The 20,972-nt window shown below is 46.2% G+C and overlaps 1 protein-coding gene and 1 non-coding gene across 2 annotated transcripts in view; one reads left to right on the top strand and one right to left on the bottom strand.

Moving 5' to 3' along the window:
- NEDD9 (neural precursor cell expressed, developmentally down-regulated 9) overlaps positions 1 to 20,972 on the top strand; it is a 190,987-nt gene that overhangs the window by 12,313 nt on the left and 157,702 nt on the right. The window lies entirely within an intron of this gene.
- Positions 12,105 to 12,176, bottom strand: TRNAG-GCC. The gene has a single exon. It is a non-coding gene; the product is annotated as a tRNA-Gly (tRNA).

The raw sequence follows: 20,972 nt of genomic DNA, 5'->3' as shown, positions 1-20,972 counted from the left end.
GCGCTAACTTACAATCCCATCAGAACATTGACCTGCATCAACTTATTCAATGTTCACAGCAGTCCTGGGGAGTGTTATTATATCCTCCACTCTACAGACAATGAAACTGAGGAGACCAAGGTGATATGAAGTGACTTATGTGAAGTCAGGCAAGTGATCATTTGACAACTGCTAAAACTGAAACCCCAGTCTTTCAAATAAGGTATTTGCATAAAAATGTTCATCTAATGACTAAGCAACTCCTTGCAGTGGATCCTTACAGCACAGACGCCTTTGGTGTGAAGACACTGATTTTTCTTAGAGGAAAATGCATTTATTTAAAGATGGGAGGCTTTTCATTTTATTCCCACCTTTCCCTTGTTGCTTATAAAGTACTAGCCTTGAAGAGCCAAGCTTTCCTGTAGAAATATCTACCGTATTTATAAAGTGATCCTTGAGTACCACCAGTTTTTCTTCTTAAATTCCATTTCCTTTTTCTGGCGCTTGTTTTGACCAAGTCCTCTTTCCATATGCCTAATATCCATGGGCTCCTTCCAATTTGACTTTTATCAAAATGTGCTTGTTGGGAAAGATTTGATCTCATTGATTTTGATTGGTGGGATGTCAAGCCGTTACTCTCCTGCTAGTTCCATTTTAAGTCATATTCCTTGCTATGGAATGAGAAACTTGCTTCTCTAGTAAGGGGGGTTTGGGGGAGTAGATGGAGATGAGGTTTTAAAACAAGGACAGTTTCCTTTACCCTCTAAATTCTACTATATATATGTACTCTGCTTACCCAGCCCCATCTCTAACTAGAGCATCTTGATCCATCAACTGAAGCATCATAGCAACTTGCCACACGTTTGTTTTGACACATAGAAAACAGGCATTTAGAAGAAAGTTGTTTTTCTTTGGACTTCCCTGGTGGTCCCATGGTTAAGACTTCACACTTCCAGTGCAAGGGGCACGGTTCGATCCCTGGGATGGGAAGTTCTGTGTGGCATGGCCAGAAAAACATGCAGGTTGTTTTCCTTTGAAAGAAGTGCAAGAATGTTTGTGGAATGCTGGGGTCATCTAGTGTCCTCAGTGGAAAGAAACAGGATGTTTCTGCATTCATTAAAAGGTTTGAAAAGTAGGAAGGTGTAAAGGTGATTGGGAAATCATTTCAGCAAACAGAATGTTAAGTATTCTGTTTTTAGACAATGTGTTCCGTTTAGAGAACAAGTAATAGAAACTGTGGTCACCATAATGAAAGGGGGTGAAATTACCCCTTCCTGTCCAGCTTCTGCCCCAGTTCTTCTGAACACTCAGCCTGCTGTACTGACTACATTACCGATACCACAGCGACCAGTCTCCAGTGGCCACGAGGAGACCACGGAAGAGGTGAAGAAAAAGGAAAGAGTCGAGGGTCCAGTTAGCTGTCAGGAAAAAATGTTATAATGCTGCTGCTGCTAAGTCGCTTCAGTCGTGTTCGACTCTGTGCGACCCCATAGACGGCAGCCCACCAGGCTCCCCCGTCCCTGGGGTTCTCCAGGCAAGAACACTGGAGTGGGTTGCCATTTCCTTCTCCAATGCATGAAAGTGAAAAGTGAAAGTGAAGTCGCTCAGTCGTGTCCGACTCCTAGCAACCCCATGGACTGCAGCCTACCAGGCTCCTCCGTCCATGGGATTTTCCAGGCAAGAGTACTGGAGTGGGTTGCCATTGCCTTAACAATGTTAAAAATAGTGGGATGAGTTCCGTATCATTCCCCTCCCTTTTCCTTCCTCCTAGATGTTTCGGCTTCTTGAAGACGTTCTATTTGTCGCTGAGCTGCAGGAAATGTATGGTAGATTTCCTGATGAGCACGTGGAAAGGATGGGTGACTGATGCATAATAAAACAATAGTGGTTTTATTGAGCATTTAGAATATTCTAAGCAAACACTTTCCCCTTTAACTCACAATCTCCCAATGAAGGAGGCATTATTATTGTAATTCTGGAGCCTCCACAGGGGTTAGAAGCAAGGGCTCTGAAACCAGCCTGCTGCTGCTGCTGCTAAGTCGCTTCAGTCGTGTCCGACTCTGTGCGACCCCATAGACGGCAGCCCACCAGCCTCCCCCATCCCTGGGATTCTCCAGGCAAGAATACTGGAGTGGGTTGCCATTTCCTTCTCCAGTGCATGAAAGTGAAAAGTAAAAGTGAAGTCGCTCAGTCGTGTCCGACTCTTAGCGACCCCATGGACTGCAGCCCACCAGGCCCCTCTATCCATGGGATTTTCCAGGCAAGAGTACTGGAGTGGGGTGCCACTGCCTTCTCCAGAAACCAGCCTGCCTGGGTCCAAATCCCAGCTGGGTCATGTGCCCGCTATATGACCTTAGGGTAGTTACGTAACCTCTCCATGAATCAGCTTCCTCGCCTTCAAAATTAAAGTAGTGATAATGTCACACACCTGTGTCAGGGTCCCCAAGCCCACCCGTGGGTTTGATGTCTCACTAGGAGGACTCATAGGACTCAGCATATAACCATACTAAGATCTGTTACACCTATCCATGGGATTCTCCAGGCAACAATACTGGAATGGGTTGCCGTGCCCTCTTCCAGGGGATCTCCCTGACCCAGAGATCCAACCCGAGTCTCCTGCATTGGCAGGCAGGTTCTTTACCACTAGCACCACCTAGGAAGCCCAGCTATTACATCAAATGCATGCAAATCAACCTCAGCAAAAGGAAAACAAATAGGGCAAAGCCCAGAGGAAACCAGGCAAAAACTACCAAGGTTCATCTCTCAGCGGAGTCACATAGGACATGCTTAAATCTTCCTGCAACGAGTTATGGGAGGTGTGAAGTGCTGTCTACCAGGAAGCTCATTGGAGACTCAGGCTAGAGCGTTGACTGAGCACTGGTTGCTTGGGCACCCTCGGTGTGACATATCAAAAGTCAAGATTCCCAGGAGGCAGCGGCATAAACCCCATGTTTGTACAGTTAGGTGCAGGGAATAATTCTCCTCGGAATGATAGGAACCCTCTTGAAATCCAAGTTCTAAGATGCTGCTAATGGTCAGCCTTGCAAGCAAGTCTTTTTAAGGATAGCAACCTCGGGCCTGCTATGTTAACTCTTTTTTGTACATCATCTTGTTGGATTATTGTGAAATTAGATGAAGTAACATATATCCATTCCAGTATTCTTGCCTGGAGAATCCCATGGACAGAGGAGTCTGGTGGGCTACCGTCCATAAGGTTGCAAAGACTTGGACACCACTGAGTTAGCACAACATATACCTACTGCTTACTATATATTTACCTACTGGTCACATAGCTGGCACATGACACAGCTGGGATTTGGACCCAGGCAGGCTGGTTCCAGAGCCCTTGCTTTTAACCCCTGTGGAGGCTCCAGAATTATAGTAAGGTAGGCTTCAGCAATACGTGGACCATGAATTTCCAGATGTTCAAGCTGGTTTTAGAAAAGACAGAGGAACCAGAGATCAAATTGCCAACATCTGCTGCATCATAGAAAAAGCAAGAGAGTTCCATAAAAACATCTATTTCTGCTTTCTTGACTATGCCAAAGCCTTTGACTGTGTGGATCACAATAAACTGTGGAAAATTCTGAAAGATATGGGAATACCAGACCACCTGACCTGCCTCTTGAGAAACCTATATGCAGGTCAGGAAGCAACAATTAGAACTGGACATGGAACAACAGACTGGTTCCAAATAGGAAAAGGAGTATGTCAAGGCTGTATATTGTCACCCTGCTCATTTAACTTACATGCAGAGTACATCATGAGAAATGCTGGACTGGAAGAAGCACAAGCTGGAATCAAGATTGCCAGGAAAAATATCAATAACATCAGGTATGCAGATGACACCACCCTTATAGCAGAAAGTGAAGAGGAACTAAAAAGCCTCTTGATGAAAGTGAAAGAGGAGAGTGAAAAAGTTGGCTTAAAGTTCAACATTCAGAAAACGAAGATCATGGCATCTGGTCCCATCACTTCATGGCAAATAGATGGGGAAACAGTGGAAACAGGGTCAGACTTTATTTTTGGGGGGCTCCAAAATCACTGCAGATGGTGATTGCAGCCATGAAATTAAAAGACACTTACTCTTTGGAAGGAAAGTTATGACCAACCTAGATAGCATATTAAAAAGCAGAGGCATTACTTTGCCTTCAAAGGTCCATCTAGTCAAGGCTATGGTTTTTCCAGTGGTCATGTATGTATATGAGAGTTGGACTGTGAAGAAAGCGGAGCACCAAAGAATTGATGCTTTTTAACTGTGGGTGTTGTAGAAGACTCTTGAGAGTCCCTTGGACTGCAAGGAGATCCAACCAGTCCATTCTAAAGGAGATCAGTCCTGGGTGTTCTTTGGAAGGACTGATGCTAAAGCTGAAACTCCAACACTTTGGCCACCTCATGTGAAGAGTTGACTCATTTGAAAAGCCCCTGATGCTGGGAAAAATTGAAGGTGGGAGGAAAAGGGGATGACAGAGGATGAGATGGCTGGATGGCATCACTGACTCGATGGACATGAGTCTGGGTGGACTCTGCGTGTTGGTGATGGACAGGCAGGCCGTCATGCTGCAATTCATGGGGTTGCAGAGAGTCAGACACAACTAAACGACTGAACTGAACTGAAGCAGTAAGTATATAGTAAGTAGTACTGCTTATAACAGTGCTTTATACTTAGGAAGCCCTGAAAAAGTTTTTAGCCATAATTATTAAATGGAAAAAAAAATATTAGGTTTAGAATGCTGGTGGGACTACCCTGGTGGTCCAGTGGTTAAAACTGAACTTCCAATGCAGGTGACATGGGTTCTATCCCTGGTCAGGGAACTTTGGTAAAGAATCTGCCTGCCAATGCAGGAGACATGGGTTTGATCCCTGGATTGGGATGATCCCCTGGAAAAGGAATGGCAACCCACTCCAGTACTTTTGCCATGGACAGAAGGGTATGGTGGGCCACAGTCCATGGGGTCAAAAAAGAGTCAGACATGACTTAGCAACTAAACAACTCCAACTTCAGCTCAGCTTTCAACAGGTTTTCATGTCTTCGGCTATGTCCATGGAATGGGTAGTAGATGCATTCGTCGACCAGATGCGAAGGTGCTTTAGACAACTGTGGCCCAGTCTTATTAAGCTGAATCAAATAAATCCTTGTATTGAATTGTAGCCCTTGACTGCAATTGAGAGGGAATCCCATTGAGAGGGATCTTTTAATTAAAAAAAAAAAAAGATTTAGAAATGGGACAGGGCTAACAGAGTACTTTGAATATTGCCTCAATCGTTCAATTCTAAAAGAGAAACTTTACAAGGAAAGAAATTTAAGTTAAAAGTGTGCGTTATCTCCGGGGATTGCAGTATGGCCGTACAGTATAATGAAAGGAAGAGTCTAGGAGCAGTAATTTATTTGGACATATAGCATAGTTCATTGTTACACATGTGCCTCTTCCAATAAATGAAATTTTTGTAAACTTCCTGGCCATTTTGTCCCCCACAGAGCCGCATGTAAAATTTCCACATGGCAAATGGTCAATAAAGATCTATTCCTTTAACATTCAATTCCTAATATCAGTTCAGTTCAGTCGCTCAGTAGTGTCGAACTCTTTGCGACCCCGTGGACTGCAGCGTGCCAGGCTTCCCTGTCCGTCACCAACTTCCGGAGCTTGCTCAAACTCACGTTTTTTGAACGTTGAGTTTTAAGCCAGCTTTTTCACTCCCCTCTTTCACTTTCATCAAGAGGCTCTTTAGTTCTTCTTCGCTTTCTGCCATAAGTGTGGTGTCATCTGCGTAACTGAGCTTATTGATATTTCTCTAGGCCATCCTGATTCCAGCTTGTGCTGCATCCAGCCCATGTACTCTGCATATAAGTTAAATAAGCAGGGTGAGAATATACAGCCTTGACGTACTCCTTTCCCAATTTGGAACCAGTCTGTGCTTGCTTCTTGACCTGCTTCTAACTGTTGCTTCTTCACCTGCATACAGATTTCTCAAGAGTCAGGTCAGCTGGTCTGGTATTCCCATATCTTGAAGAATTTCCCACAGTTTGTTGTGATCTACACAGTCAAAGTCTTTGGCTTAGTCAATAAAGCAGAAGTAGATGTTTTTCTATAATTCTCTTGCTTTTTCAATGATCTCTTGCTTTTTCAATGGATGTTGGCAATTTGATTTCTGGTTCTTGTGCCTTTTCTAAATCCAGCTTGAACATCTGGAAGTTCACATTTCATGTACTATTGAAATCTGGCTTGGAGAATTTTCAGCATTACTTTGCTAATGTGTGAGATGAGTGCAATTGTGTGATAGTTTGAATATTCTTTGGCATTGCCTTTCTTTGGGATTGGAATTAAAACTGATCTTTTCCAGTCCTGTGGCCACTGCTGAGTTTTCCAAATTTGCTGGCATATTGAGTGCAGCACTTTCATAGCATCATCTTTTAAGATTTGAAATAGCTCAACTGGAACTCCATCACCTCTACTAGCTTTGTTCATAGTGATGCTTCTTAAGGCCCACTTGACTTCACATTCCAGGATGTCTGGCTCTAGGTGAGTGATCACACCATTGTGGTTATCTGGGTCCTGAAGATCTTTTTTGTGTAGTTCTTCTGTGTATTCTTGCCACGTCTTCTTGATATCTTCTGCTTCTGTTAGGTCCATACCATTTTGTGTCATTTATTTTGCCAATTTTTACATGAAATATTCCCTTGGTATCTCTAATTTTCTTGAAGAGATCTCTAGTCTTTCCCATTCTATTGTTTTCCGCTATTTCTTTGCATTGATCACTGAGGAAGGCTTTCTTGTCTTTTCTTGCTATTCTTTGGAACTCTACCTTCAAATGGGTATACTTTTCCTTTTCTCCTTTGCTTTTCGCTTCTCTTCTTTTTTCAGCTATTTGTAAGGCCTCCTCAGACAATCATTTTGCCTTTTTGCATTTCTTTTTCATTCTTTAACATTCAATTCCTAATATATTGCCACCTAATAAGAGATTCACCTCTGGGCATGGTGTAGGTGGGTATTTCCTGGATGACTGTAGTCAACCCAGGGCCAGATTTTTACACCTACACAAATCCTATCCTCCAGTGAGAAAAGCAAGCTGAGAAGGGAACTAAAGTGAAAGAACAATGTGACTGGGATTGTTTAATATTATAATTTGAGGAATAAACTCATAGAATATGGAGGTCAAAGTATTGACGTTGGCTCTGGTTGCTTGTAGCTGGGCCCAAGCGTGCTAGTGAAAGGCTTGACTTGCAGAAGAGAAGCACGAGGCAGAACACGCAAAAGAGGGAGACAGAAAAAGAGAAACACGAAAAGGGAAGAAAGGCTGCATAGCACCATTCATTCGGACTTTATTTTTTTCCTACGCAGTCTCCTTTAAGTATTCCTTTAATAGGTCCTCTGCTGTTGTTCAGACTAACTTCTTCCTGCCATGTACCAGGGTCACATTTAGATTTTATACACACACACACACACACATCTACAGGAGAAATACCCATTTTCCTCCTAAAGTAACTTGATTCTCCAAATGGAGAGTCTTTCTCTTCTCTCTTTTTTTGGGGGCGAGTCTGGGTCTAGGTCGGGTTGCAGCCACGCATAGATCTCTGTAAGTCCATGAAACAGTTCTTGCACCAATGAAGATGTGTGGGAAGACAGTGTCAAGGTGCTCGCCGGTACACTGGCACCAACAGAGAACCAACAGGCCAGCGGATGCAGGATGATTAGGGGCCCTGCACGGCCTGAGCAGGGACTGGAATCATTCATTCTGAGGCTTCCAGGGTGGGTAATGACAAGTTTACCCACAGAAATAAAAAGCTATAGAATCCGCTGAGATAATGGGTGAAAAATAAATCAACCAGCATTATAGAATGGAGTCTTTGAGAGTCCAGTGAGTGTGACTGGAGGCCCTGGGAGAGGCAGCACACTTTATTGTATTCAACACAAAGCCCCTAAAGCTGAGAGCAGGAAATCCTGTTGTTCCCCCCCGCCGCCCCGTGTCCTCAGCTGAGGTCCCCAGATACCATCAGTATTCCTGAGCTAGCCAGCTGAGACCTCTCTGACACGCGAAGGGGTGCAGGACACGATATGCTTTAGAAAGTTGGTAGAAAAGTCACTGTTGTTGGGGCCAATAAAACATTGATCCAAGGGTGCTGTCCTAGGGGGAGATGAGAGAGTTATAATGATTACAAAGATTAAGGAGATAGGACTAGACCCTCAACTGAGCTTACAGTCTGCAAAGATGCTACGGAAGGTAGCTGAAGGCAAATGAAGATTCCCTGTCAGCCCAGCCCTGCAGAAGAAACCATGAGGGTGAGGCCCAGCAAGCTGTGTTTTCACAAGCCCCCCTGATGCCTGGAAAGTTTGTACCCCTTAGCCCTTGGTGAGGTGTGTGGAAAGTGATTATTAATGACATTTTACATGTCAACATTTGTGAATAATTTACATGTCAGTTGCAAAGATTTTTTTAAACTACAGACCTCCGATCCACCCAACTCCATCTGAGTTCGGACGTTTTGGTGTGGCTTTGGGTGTCGTAGCCAAGAATACCCATTGCAAGTTCCCCCAGGTGACTCATGATCAGCCCGTTGTGGGGACCACTGGTCTATAAGAGCCAATTTATCCTGTAGCAAAAATAAATAAAATCATGGAATTCTTGAGGGAGGTCCCTCAGAGAGCAGGTTTCCCTACCCCCCATGAATCTCCAACTTTTAAAACTAACAGCAGAGGAACTCTGATGCCTGAAGCAGAAGAGATCACTTGACACCCTCCCACCCCCGCAGGAGCTGCTATGACTATAAAAACCTAGTACTCCCCTTGGTGTGACTGACTGTCCAAGGGCTAAGGAAGTCCTGAGAATGTAGGACTTCCAGTTTTAAAATGGGGACAGTCCCTGTTTTGTCTACGCTCTGATCTACGCTACTTGTCCACATCTGGCCAGCGGGACTGTCCCTTCTTGCCTTTGGGATGGGATGATGGTGTTGGTGTTGGTGTTGGTGGTGATGATGCCATCTTACTGCAGGATCCAGATTACCATGTTTTTGTTTTTTTAACTTTCTCTTTATTCCCTAATTCCAGACGGATGTAAAGAAACACTACCCTCATTCTGTGTGTTAAGATACTTTAAAATACTCTTGTAACCATGCCTTTGTTTACATCCGCTCTGTTTTACAAGCCCTCAGGTGCAATATGCCGCATGCTGACAGACAGAATCTTTGGTCTGGCTTCTGTGTAGCTTTGTGGTATTTGCTGTGGACCTATTGTGTCTTGCTGAGGTCTCTGTATTAGCCAGAATTCTTTAGGTTGCCAGTAAAGGAAACCTAACCGCTCACGGCTGAGGAAAATAAAAGGATGGAAGGTATTGGCTCTTGCCACAGAAAAGAGCTTTGGTGGCAGCTGGATACAAGAAGCTCAGTCTCGTCAGGACTGAGTCTCTCTCTCTCTCCCTGAACTCACTCAAGCTGGCTCTTCCAACATGGTAACAGGATGTGCCTAGCAGTTTCAGACACACACTGCCTTCTCTCAACAACCCGGCTGACTGCATCTCATTGCCGATAGCTTGTGTAAGAGTCCCTGGATTGACCCTCCTTGGATTGACGTGTGTCTTGTGCCCATTCCTAAGCCAGGACTGTAGCCAGGACAATGGAGAGTTCTGATTGGCCAGTGGTAGACATATACCCGCCCGCATCACATCTGATCATGCCTTCAACAGTGTGCACCCCGTTTTCCTCCTCCACCCCCACGCAGCTGAGCTCTAAGTACTATTTTGCCCTGAAGCACCAGGCTGTGTGAGTCCAAGGCCATGATCATCCATTCTAATGTTTAAGACCTACACATATTTGGCTGAAGCTTGAAGCAATCTGAGAACCAAGGACAGAGGCAGCGGGGTGGGAGAGGGGTGGTGTGGTCCACTGGAATCATGAAGATCTTTTGCTGGGTTGAGAGGTCTGAAATACAGAGCTCCTGAAAGTTGGGAGCTGGTGACTCACACCCCTTCGGCCCCATCTGGCCCCGCGTTTTCCAGCTGGGTCTGTGACATGCGACTCCATCTTTTCTTCAGTGTGTTCCATAGAAAAGGCATAAATAGCCTTAGAGCTCATTTTCTTCCTTCCTTTCTTCCTGTAATTCATACTCAGGCCAACTCGGTTTTGTTCAAACCACAGCCTCTCAGGCTGGCCTGCAAGTTCAGACACAGCTGATTGTTTTATTCTTTTAGTCTTCTCTTAAGCCAGGAGTAAAGTTGTACCTTGTGGCTAATTTTTAATCTGTACACCTGATCCCTTTGTAAGCTGAACTCTTAAATCAAATCAGCACAAAAATGCCAGCTCCCCAGAGACATCCGAATCATGACCTCCTAGACCTCTTCCCACCCAGACACACACCTAAGACCTTTCCAACTCTTACAGAAAGTTGCTTTCTTCTACCCATCAGTAAGGTAGTCTTTTGGACGTGAATCTGAGCAAACTCCAGGAGACAGTGAAAGACAGGGAAGCCTGGCATGCTGCAGTCCAGGGGGTCACAAAGAGTCGGACACGACTTAGCAACTGAACAACAGGGCAGTATTTGGGGTCTTCTTAGGCAGTGTTTTCTTTCCTCTTCTTGATCAGCCTAATCTTACTCCATTTGAGCCATTTTATTTATACATAATTGCATAATATATCCTTCATTTGGATAAAAAACTAGTTTAAGGACTGATGTTGGAGTTGAAACTCACATCCTTTGGCCACCTGATGCAAAGCGCTGACTCATTTGAAAAGACCCTGATGCTGGGAAGGATTGACGGCAGGAGGAGAAGGGGACGACAGAGGATGAGATGGTTGGATGTCATCACGGACTCAATGGACATGAGTTTGGGTAAACTCCGGGAGTTGGTGATGGATAGGGAGGCCTGGCGTGCTGCGATCCATGGGGTCGCAAAGAGTCGGACACGACTGAGCGACTGAACTGAACTGAACTGAACTGAAGGCTGTACAAGCATTTCTTTCACAAACAAACAAATCTCTAAGTCACGTGGACCCAAACTAGTGATGGAGTCAGGGTGTTAGTTTTCTAGAGCTGCATAACAAAGTACCAAACTGGTTGGCTTAAAATGACAAAACGTGTTCTCTCACCGTCCTGGAGTGAGTGAGTGAGTGAAAGTTGTTCAGTCATGTCCAACTCTTTGAGACCCCATGGTCTGTAGCCCACCAGGCTCCTCTGCCTATGGAATTCTTCAGACAAGAATACTGGAGTGGGTTGCCATCTCCTTCTCCAGGGGGTCCTCCCAACCCGGGATCGAACCCAGGACTCCTGCAGGGCAGGCAGATTCTTTACCATCTGAGTCACCAGTCCCACAGTCCTGGAGACTGGAAATCTCAAGTCACGGTGGTGAGGTCATGTGGTCTCCAGAGCCTCTAGGGGAGGAGCCTTGCTTGCCTCTCCCAGTTTCTGGCATGTTCCCAGATGTTCCTTGGCTCTGGTGACAAGACTCCAGTCTCCTTCCATCTTCACACTGTTGCCTCCTCCCCACGGGTCTTGGGCTGTACACGACTTCTCTTCTCTGCTCATCTGGCCCACAGCCATATTGGACTAGAGCTCACCCTGGAGACCTCATCATAACTTAAGCCTGCAAAGAACCTATTTCCAAATAAAGCCACATTCACAGGTGCTGGGCATTAGGACCACAAGGTATCTTTTTTAGAGGAGAGAGTAAAGGACACAATTCAACCAATAACAGGCACAAAAGAGAGAACAAGAGAGAAACAAGGGATGGAAAAAAATGACTCTTTGATCTTGGGCAACCCAAACGTGGAACCTCATCTCAGAGGCTGTTTGCCAAGAAGGTGCTTGAGACCCCTGCCAGGAGCATCTCAAGACGGGGGGAAAGGGCCTAGTAATGAATGTGACAGCTAAAAGTGGAAGGGACCCCCGGAGGGTGAGGAGGCAGAGAAACACCCGCGTTCCAAGAGCCTACCGTGTGTTCCATCCATTTTTATCACCTCGGATCCCCCAATCACTCTACTAAGTAACTACACTCATCCTCACTTAACAGATGGGAAAATAGAGATTCTAAGTCAGGAGAGCCAGGCCTGTGGGTAGAAGAAAGGGATCGTCATCATTAATATTACCATTGTTTTTATGATTAATAGCTCTCAGTTCTCACGTGCCTACTGGGGGATCTTCCCAACCCAGGGATCGAACCTGGGTCTCCTGCATGGCAGGCAGATTCTTTACCAACTGAGCTACCAGGGAAGCCCACCAAGGACATTACCTGTTAATAAATTAGTTAAACTCCCCACAGTTCTGAGGAATAGACAGTGTCAGCCTTACACAGATGGGAAACTGAAGCTCAGACAGGTTAAGTCACTTACCTGAAGACAGAGTTAATAATGAACTGAGCGAGCATTCAAACTCCAACCATTGCACCATGTCGCCTGGGAGGAGGGGTGGCCTTAAGACACCCAAATTAACACTGACCTAGCTTCAGAGAAGGAAGCTGCCGGAAGAAGCTGAGCAGAATGAAACAAAGCAATACAAACAAGAGCGTGTTCCTGGGGAACAGGCGAGAGTGAAGAGGCGAGCTCGGTGGCAGCGCTAGTTAATCCATGAAACAGAGGCCAAACTCTGATTGTTCCAAGGCACAGCAGGCTGGGCTCGGTGTAAACGTCTGTGCTGCCTACCTGGAGAGGCTTCCTCTGCTCTATCTGCGCTTGGATGGCTGCAGTGTAGACGACTCACTTCTCTGGAGAAGAGATAAGAGGGGGGAAGGCTGGGGTCCCCAAGCCCCAGACTTCTGGGGATAAGCTCTCCTGTGTCCAGTGAGAGGGAGCAGAAGGGCCTGGGTGTGTTAACACTGCAGGAGAGGAAACCCGGGACACGGCGGGATGAGGGGAACCCTGTCGCGAGCACTGCAGGTGGAGTGCGAGCCGTAGAGGGCTGGCCGGGCCATGTGCTTGTAGACGGCAGCTGTGGACGTGGTGCCAACAAGCTGACCTGCCTCTGCTGTCTGCCAGGGGCCCACCGAACAGTTTATCTATCATTCTCTAACCACTGCGCTGTTTAAAGCCTTCAGAGTACCCCCCTTGTTGTATGCGGGGGGAAAGCCCTGTCTCCTCTCAAGGTGGAGGCCCCTCCCGACCCGGCTTGGGCTTCCAGCTCCCAGTGTCCCGTCGCCCTGACCTTGAGCTCAGCCACATGCCCTGGCCCTGGGCCTCCTCAGCCCTTCAGTCCGCCCCCTCGGTCTCCCCTGCTCCCTTCCCACCTCTTTTCCTTCCTGGCCTCTCTGCCCTGCACGTGCCATCAGCTCCCCCCAGAACGTCTTTTCACTCAGCTCTGTGATCATCTGCCGGCTCCCTCTCATCTTCCTTCAGGACTCCTCCTCTCCCCCAAAACCTCTTCTGATTCTCCCAGGCCTGGCTGACATCCCATCCTCTCCACGAGCCCCCAAGCGTACACCTCCATTCTGTTTACCCAAGCAGCCCAACCGCCTGTCTCCTTGCCCACCTCCCTCCCTCAGGGCGAGTGATGGAGAGGTCTTGCTCAGCATCTTGTTCATAGGCCCCCCAGCCCCGACTACAACCTCTTGTACGGAGCGGGTGCTCAGTAAGCGTGCTCGCTGGCTGGTGACATTGAGGACGGGCGGGCCTGTGGCCTTCTGACTTCCCATCTCCTCTGAGAGTCTGTGAGTCTCTATTTCTGCTCCAGCAGTGAGGCACAGAGGACAGGAAGTTGCCAAAGCCAGATGATAAGACTTCTTCTGTTTGGGGCTGCCCGCGTCGGTCTGGTCTTCGCAACTTGTAATCTGGGTATTTAAAAGAAAAACTGAACCAAGAGGAAAAAACATAGTTTTGATGAGGCAAGAGTTGCAAAAGAGCTAGCAGAATAACAGTGACCGTGGCGTCTCAGCCCGCTGAGGCGTGTCCAGATTACATGAGCCTCTGCTGGCTGTGGGGTTGGGAAGGGTGGAGGGCGGCGGTCGGCTTTGTGTAGGAGTCAAAAGGACAACTGTCAAAACTGATCTGAGCGTTTCAAAGCCTCTTCTCCCTCAAGGCATTGCCTCTAGAGGTCAGCCTGACACCTGAAATCCTCACCTTAAATGCTTTCTTCTTGAGGCTGGATGTACCGGAAGAGACCAGACAGAAAAGAAATATGTTACCCAGATGGTGTAACCCTTGAAGTCACGTTTGGCCATTAAATGTGTGTGTTAGTTGCTCAGTCATGTCCGACGCCTTGTGACCCCCATGGATTGTAGCCTGCCAGGCCCCTCTGTCCATGGGATTCTCCAGGCAAGAATACTGGAGTGGGTTGCCATTCCCTTCTCCAGGGGAGTCTTCTCGACCCAGGGATCAAACCCGGATCTTTTGCTTTGCAGGCGGATTCTTTACTGGCCGAGCTGCCGAGATGCCCTTAATTGGCCATTAAGAGCCAATTGTAAATTAGTTTTTCATTGTCCAGACTAGCTCCTGAAGAACTGCGAACCATGAACATCTCAGTTTAGAAGGTTGGGTAAGACTCTGTACACTGCCCATCAGCTCTTTGGAACGTAGAGATACTCTGAGCTGGAGAGATTGAGGGTTTTTAGCACAGATTTGCAAGGAAAGAAATTGAGCTGGGAGAGAAGTGACTTGCCCCAAGTTGCAGCTCATAAAGAGGGGAAGACATGGCTGGGTCTCCAGTCTTCACCACCCCCACCTCCCACAGCACACCCCCCCACTACTGCCCCTCTTCACCCCACTTCACCTCCTGGTTCTACTGTATTGGTGGAGAGATGGGTTGGGGTCTGGGCAGCGCAGGCTGGCTCCCCTTTTCCTAAATGTGGAGCCATGAAGGGCAGAGGGGAAGGGGCTGGGGCCTGGAAAGGCTGATGTGAGTGGAGGCAACAGGGAAGTTTGGCTGACTCTGCATAACTCAGCTTCCTGTCGGCCCTGACTCAGTAGCCCTGGACTGAAGCTGGCTGTCCGGGCTCCACAGAGAGAAGAGGTTTTCACAGCCTCTCTGCGTGAGGCTCTGAACACAGACTCAGGCTGCTGCCCGCAGCAGTTACTGGTTGAGTGATCAAAGGCAGTCAGGGAGCCTTGAAAAGCTGAGCGGGCTGGGTGGGGGGGTAGGGGTGGGGGGCGGTGGGACTGCTCAGTCAACAGCCAGCCTGGATCCGCTCCCCAGCGCTAACCTCCCCTCCCCAGCCCTAACCTCCCCTCCTCCCCAGGAAGAGTCCATGCCAGTCTTAGAGGGAAAGTCTGGAGATAAATCCAAGACAGAGCCAAGCCCTCCCTGCCTGCGAATTCTAGTGTGTGCCTCATAAGAATTTTTCCACCCAGCAAACAGAGGGGGCCTTTGAACTCACCTGGGGGGCCTCTGAGCCTTCTCCTGACCACACAGCAAAAAGTGAACCACAGATATCTGCTTCCTCCTTAAAGAGCATTGCTCTTTGGGGTGGGTCTCTAACACCTATCACTGTTCTCTGATCTGGTAAGGATCATCCTCTTCATTGTATTTGGCTTCCCCGGGTGGCTCAGATGGTAAAGAATCTGCCTGCAAGGCAGGAGACACTGGTTTGATCCCTGGGAGAGGGAAGATCCTCCAGAGAAGGAAATGGCAACCCACTCCATTCTCTTGCCTGGAGAATTCCATGGACAGAGGAACTTGGTGGGCTACAGTCCATGAGGTCCCAAAGAGTTGGACACGATTAAGCGACTAACACTTTCACTTTCTTCTCATCACTGTGTAAGAGACTGCTGAATCAGTACCTAATGCAGAAAATTGCCTTCTATGTAACATAAAAGATACAGACCCTACATCCATGGGCATGTTTATTCACTCGATGAGTGCTTACTGAGAACTTCTATGAGCCAGACTGTCCTTGGTATGGAAGAGGATGGACAAGCTCTCTGTTCTCGTGGAGCTTGTGTTCCAGTGTTGGGGGGTGGGGACACAAGGAAGCCAAGAAAGTAAATAGAGACACTAGGCTGTAACCAGAGAGTGCCAAGTGCCATCAAGAAGCGAAAGTGGGTAGTGTGGCATAAGAGACCCTTCAGATAGAGAGGTCTCAGGAGCTGGGACCCGGGGGGTCCAGGGGTCAGAACCTTGGGGCAAAGAGAACGAGGGGCAGAGTGGTGTTTAAGAAACAGCGGAAGGTTGGTGGGCTGCAGGGCTTGAGCAGGAGGCAGGCTTGAGAGTTGTTAACACCCTCTTCTGTCACACTGACCCGGCCTTTTGATCTCAGCCTAAGATACCTTTCACCAGCACAGCTTTGCTGACTTCTAGATACTGGTATTTACAACCAGCTCGTGATGTTGTGTACTTTGAACACTCTACCAGTGTTATTGGGGTTGAAAAGAAGATCCTCTCTCCTCCAGAAAGGCTGCTGGGAGACTTGGGGCAGGGCACGGGGACTCAGGGTGCTCTTAGCGTGGTTGGGCAGTCTGAGGTTCCCTGGAAATGAAGCCGTGATGGCAGCGGGGGAGCAGCTCTGGTTCCTCGTGCAGAGCTCAAGTTGGTTCAACTGCAGTGCGCACACACACACACACACTCACACTCACACCTGCTACCTCGGGGTTCACTTTTCCATCTCCTCCACCTCTGTCCTATACACGGAATAAGCAAGGTAACACCACAAGTATAAGCTGAAACCCCAAAATCCCCTCACACAGTGTCCCAGACTATATACTGTTGAAATAAGTCATAAAATGTCATGGTGTCTTGTTACCCCAACCAACTTTTCTCCATTTGGTTCAAAGCACCGATCAGCACATCTTCCACATCTCCCATCCCCGACTCCCAGCAACTCCCTGGTAAATCTTAGATATTCGCGTGGGGGAGGGCGGATTTCTGGTCCCTCTTTCTTCTCTGAGAATCTTCAAGTTTATTTCATCCTCTCCCCCACCCTTCTCCATCCTGCCTCACCCTGGTCCCTCTTTCCAGGCCCCCTTTCCAACCACCCTGTCCCACACAAGATCTTTCACACCATGCCTTTCTTTTCTGATGTCTTCTCTACTTTTACTCAATGGACACGAGTTTGAGCAAACTCCAGGAGATGGTGAAGGACAGGGAAGCCTGCTGTGCTGCAGACCATGGGCCCGCAAAGAGTCAGACATGACCAGGCGACTGAACAGCAAGTACTTTCACAAGAACCTCCCAGATTCCTTTTGTTTCCGTTGGAAGAGCTGACTCCCAGCATTTGTAACTCTGACAGCCAGAAGGTCATGGAATGAGAAGTATGAGTTCTCCCTTCCTCTCCCCCATCCCTGAGTCTTAATCTCGTTTCTTTAAATATTCTCTAATGGGGGTGGGGGACTGGCGTCAGAGAAGAAAGAAGGATGAAAAGGAAGAGAAGACTCAAAAATACACAAAGGTACCTGCTTTCTGAACTTTGGAGCTGGAGAAGCTATAACCAGGATGGCGGGTGGGAGGGGACCTCAGGGGACAGTACCCCTTAGAATGCAGTCCCTGTGGGAGAAGTCACCGTGAGGTGGCCGTTTGCCTTGGAGGAGGTACCGATGAGGGCGCATACTTCAGAACCATCCAGATGGTTCTGGGTGTTGGAATCTCATTTTATCAGCTGTGACCTGGAATAAACATGCCCTTAGTTGAAGCTTGGAATCCAGTTCGCCTTCACGTTGAACAGGCGTGACTCTTAGGACAGGAGTGTGAACGATGCTGTTGGATATTTCACCCCAGGCCCCTTCCAAATGTTCTTCTACCTTGAATGAGTCTACCTTCAATGTCTTAGTAGGGCGGAGCTCCCCATATGGTGGACCTGGTGGGTTTTTCTCAATTGTCTGGAGTTTGATGCTAAATGAGGCGCCTACCTCTTGAGAACTGAGGCCACTCTCATATTCTAGTATTATGCCCCCCACAAGTGCTTATCAGTACTTTTTATAGCCAGAGATATGTCAGGCCCAGGTGGCACAATGTCCACAGTTTTAAGAGAGTTTATTCTTACTGATTTTCTAAAAGAACAAAAAGGGGCTTCGGGTGGTGGGTCTCAGGAAGATCAATAGCAGCCCACTCATCTGTGTCTATTGCTTGCCACGTGCAGCTGCACTTCCCCCTGTTATTTTCCTAACTCCCAAGTTATAGCTCTATTTTCTAGTGGGTAAAGTACAAAAAAAAAAAAAAAAAAGCTGAGGAAATATTTATTGTAAGCATCCATAGTTCACCTGAAAGCCTGGGTGAAGTGTCTCATGTGCTGTGCCAACTGTTCACATGTTTAGTCCATGTTACTTTTTTACTCAGGTGTCTTGCCTTTTAACTTGGAGTTAAACGAAAATATAGTGTCCTGAGCTTCATAATATTTCAGTGTATCTTTATTTTAGCCCATCTACTCAATTTTACATTTGATAACAGTAAAGGAAGTCAATTCATTCACTCATTTATCCATCCATCCATCCATTCATTCAACATTTATTACATTGTGTATAATGTGAGATGGCTGGATGGCATCACCAATGCAGTGGACATGAACGTGGGCAAACTTTGGGAGAGGGTGAGAGAAGAGAGGACTGGCTCTGCAGTCCGAGGGGTCACAAAGAGTCAGACACGACAGGGCGACTGAACAACAACAAATGTGCCAAGTGGTGTTCTTAGCACTGTTCACAGAAAAGAAATAAATGGGCAAACGTCTGTGCCCACATGGAAGTTACGTTCTAGAAGGGAGGATAAAACAACACAAATAGAATACACAGTGTGCTGCTGCTGCTAAGTCGCTCCAGTCGTGTCTGACTCTTAGCGACCCCATGGACTGTAGCCCACCAGGCTCCTCCATCCATGGGATTTTCCAGGCAAGAGTCCTGATAAACATGGGACCATGATATATATATAGGAGAAAACTAAAAATAAGTAGTAGTGGGCTGCAGCTTTAAATAGAGGGGAAAACCTTGCTGAGAAGGTAGCTTAAAACTTTAACCCACCTTGTTCATTTATCTGCTGTAAAATTCACATATTCAGTGAAAAGACTGATGATTTTGACCAGTGTACACACCCACCACCCAAATCAAGCCATGGAGAAGTCCCATCTCCCTCCCCAGAAAGGGTTGCCCCACTGTTTTACATCATTCTCCTACGCCCCACCCCCAAGACACCATAGATTTTACTTGTATCTCTATAGATTAGTGTTTCCTGTTAGAATGTCATGTACATGGAATCATATAGCATCAAGTCTTTTGTCCGTGGCTTCTTTTTGTCAGCTTAATCCATGTTACTGTATTTATCAACAGTTCTGCTCTTTATTACTAAGTATTAATCCACTGTATGAATATACCATAATTTATGTATTCAATTATTTATCATTTCTCTTCCCTTTCATTCTTTCTGTGGTTTCCATCTGGTATTATTTCCCTTTGGACTGAAGGACATCCTTTACCATGGTCTGCTGGTGATGAATTTTCTCAGATTTTGTTTATCTAAGAATGTCTTTATATTTTGAAGAATATTTTTGTTTCATATAGGATTCTGGATGGGCAGGATTTTTCATCCAATACCTGAAAAATGTTGCTTTATGGTCTTCTAGCCTCTATTGTTTCTGATGAAAAATTAGTGGTCATTTTAAACTTAGCTCCCCTGTATATAATTTGTCTTTTTTTTTTCTACCTGCTATCAAAATTTTGTCTTTCTGTTCAGTGTTGAGTAGTTTGACTTTGGCGTTCCAATGTAGGATTTTCTTTATCTTTATTCTTGAGCTTCTTGGATTTGTAAGTCATTTTTTAAAAAATCTGGAATGCTTGACCACTATTACTTCAGATTTTTTTTTTTTTTTCCCATTCTCTCTCTCTAGTCTTGCTGGGACACAAATCACACATGTGTTACACTGTCTGACACTCTTCTACAGGTCCCTGACCCTCTGTTCATTTTTTCTTACTCTTTTTTCTCTCTTTGATGAATTCTACTGACCTGTTCCCAGCTTCACTGAGTCTTCTTCCATCTTCACTTTAAGCCACTCCAGTGAGTGACTCATTTCAGGTATAGCACAGTTTTAGAATTTCCACATGACTCTTTTTCTGATACCTATTTTTCTACTAAGATCCTTACATATTCATTCATTAGGACATTTTTTTAAAATTAATAAGTATATTTTTAATTTTTGAGTATATATTGTAAAACACATATGTTTTGGTTTTTTTACCTTCTAAGTTCAACACTTGGTCCACCTTAAAATCAGGTGGGTTTTTTTTCTTACTTCTTTTATTGTCTACTGTGGATTACACAATCTTAGTTGTGTGTTTGCACATCTACTGATCTATGATTGACTACTGGGCATTGTGAATTTTGCATCATAGAGACTTGAGATCAGCAATAAAACACCCTGCATCGAGGAAAATACTCTACGTCTGCACCACGCAATACAGTAGCAGCTGTTAAACACTTGAACATGACTGAGGAACTGAATTTTAAATTTCATTTAATTTTTGTTAATTTAAGTTTAAATATTCACATATTTACCTCCCAGAACTGCTCAACCTTTGTTATATTTGTTTCAGTTTCACCCTTATGGCAGCAGAGGTTTGGTAAGGCTTGGATGGTTCTGCCTGACACGTGTACAGTCCAGCTCTCGGCCATGAAATCATGAGCAAGCATCCCACACACCTACATAGACTTATAGGGCTTTGTTTCCAACAGCGGGGCTCCCCTCAAGTTCCCTTCTCCCAAGCATTAAACTCTTGTGCTGGTTATTTTCCATTGCCTGAAAAATCTCTTGTTGCTGTTTAGTCGCTAAGTTGTATCTGACTCTTTGTGAGCCCATGGACTGTAGCCTGCCAGCGGCTATGAGGTCCTGGTCCTGGTCCTAGTCCACAGGGTTTTCTAGGCAAGAATATTAGGAGGGGTTGCCATTTCCTACTCCAGGGGACCTTCCCCACCCAGGATTGAACCCGTGTCTCCTGCATTGGTAGGCAGATTCTTTACCACTGAGCCACCAGGGAAGCCCCCAAAATATCTTAACATCATTATCTTATCCAATTTCCTAATTATCTAACATATAAAGTAGCATGTAGTTATAGTACAGCTGAATGGTTTTATTAACTTACTTTGGGAAATTAGATGATGAATGCAAAC

The sequence above is a fragment of the Bubalus bubalis genome, chromosome 2, assembly GCF_019923935.1.
Source record: "Bubalus bubalis isolate 160015118507 breed Murrah chromosome 2, NDDB_SH_1, whole genome shotgun sequence".
Taxonomy (NCBI): domain Eukaryota; kingdom Metazoa; phylum Chordata; class Mammalia; order Artiodactyla; family Bovidae; genus Bubalus; species Bubalus bubalis.
Note: the sequence above shows the minus strand (reverse complement) of the source record. Positions and strands in the feature narration are given on the sequence as shown.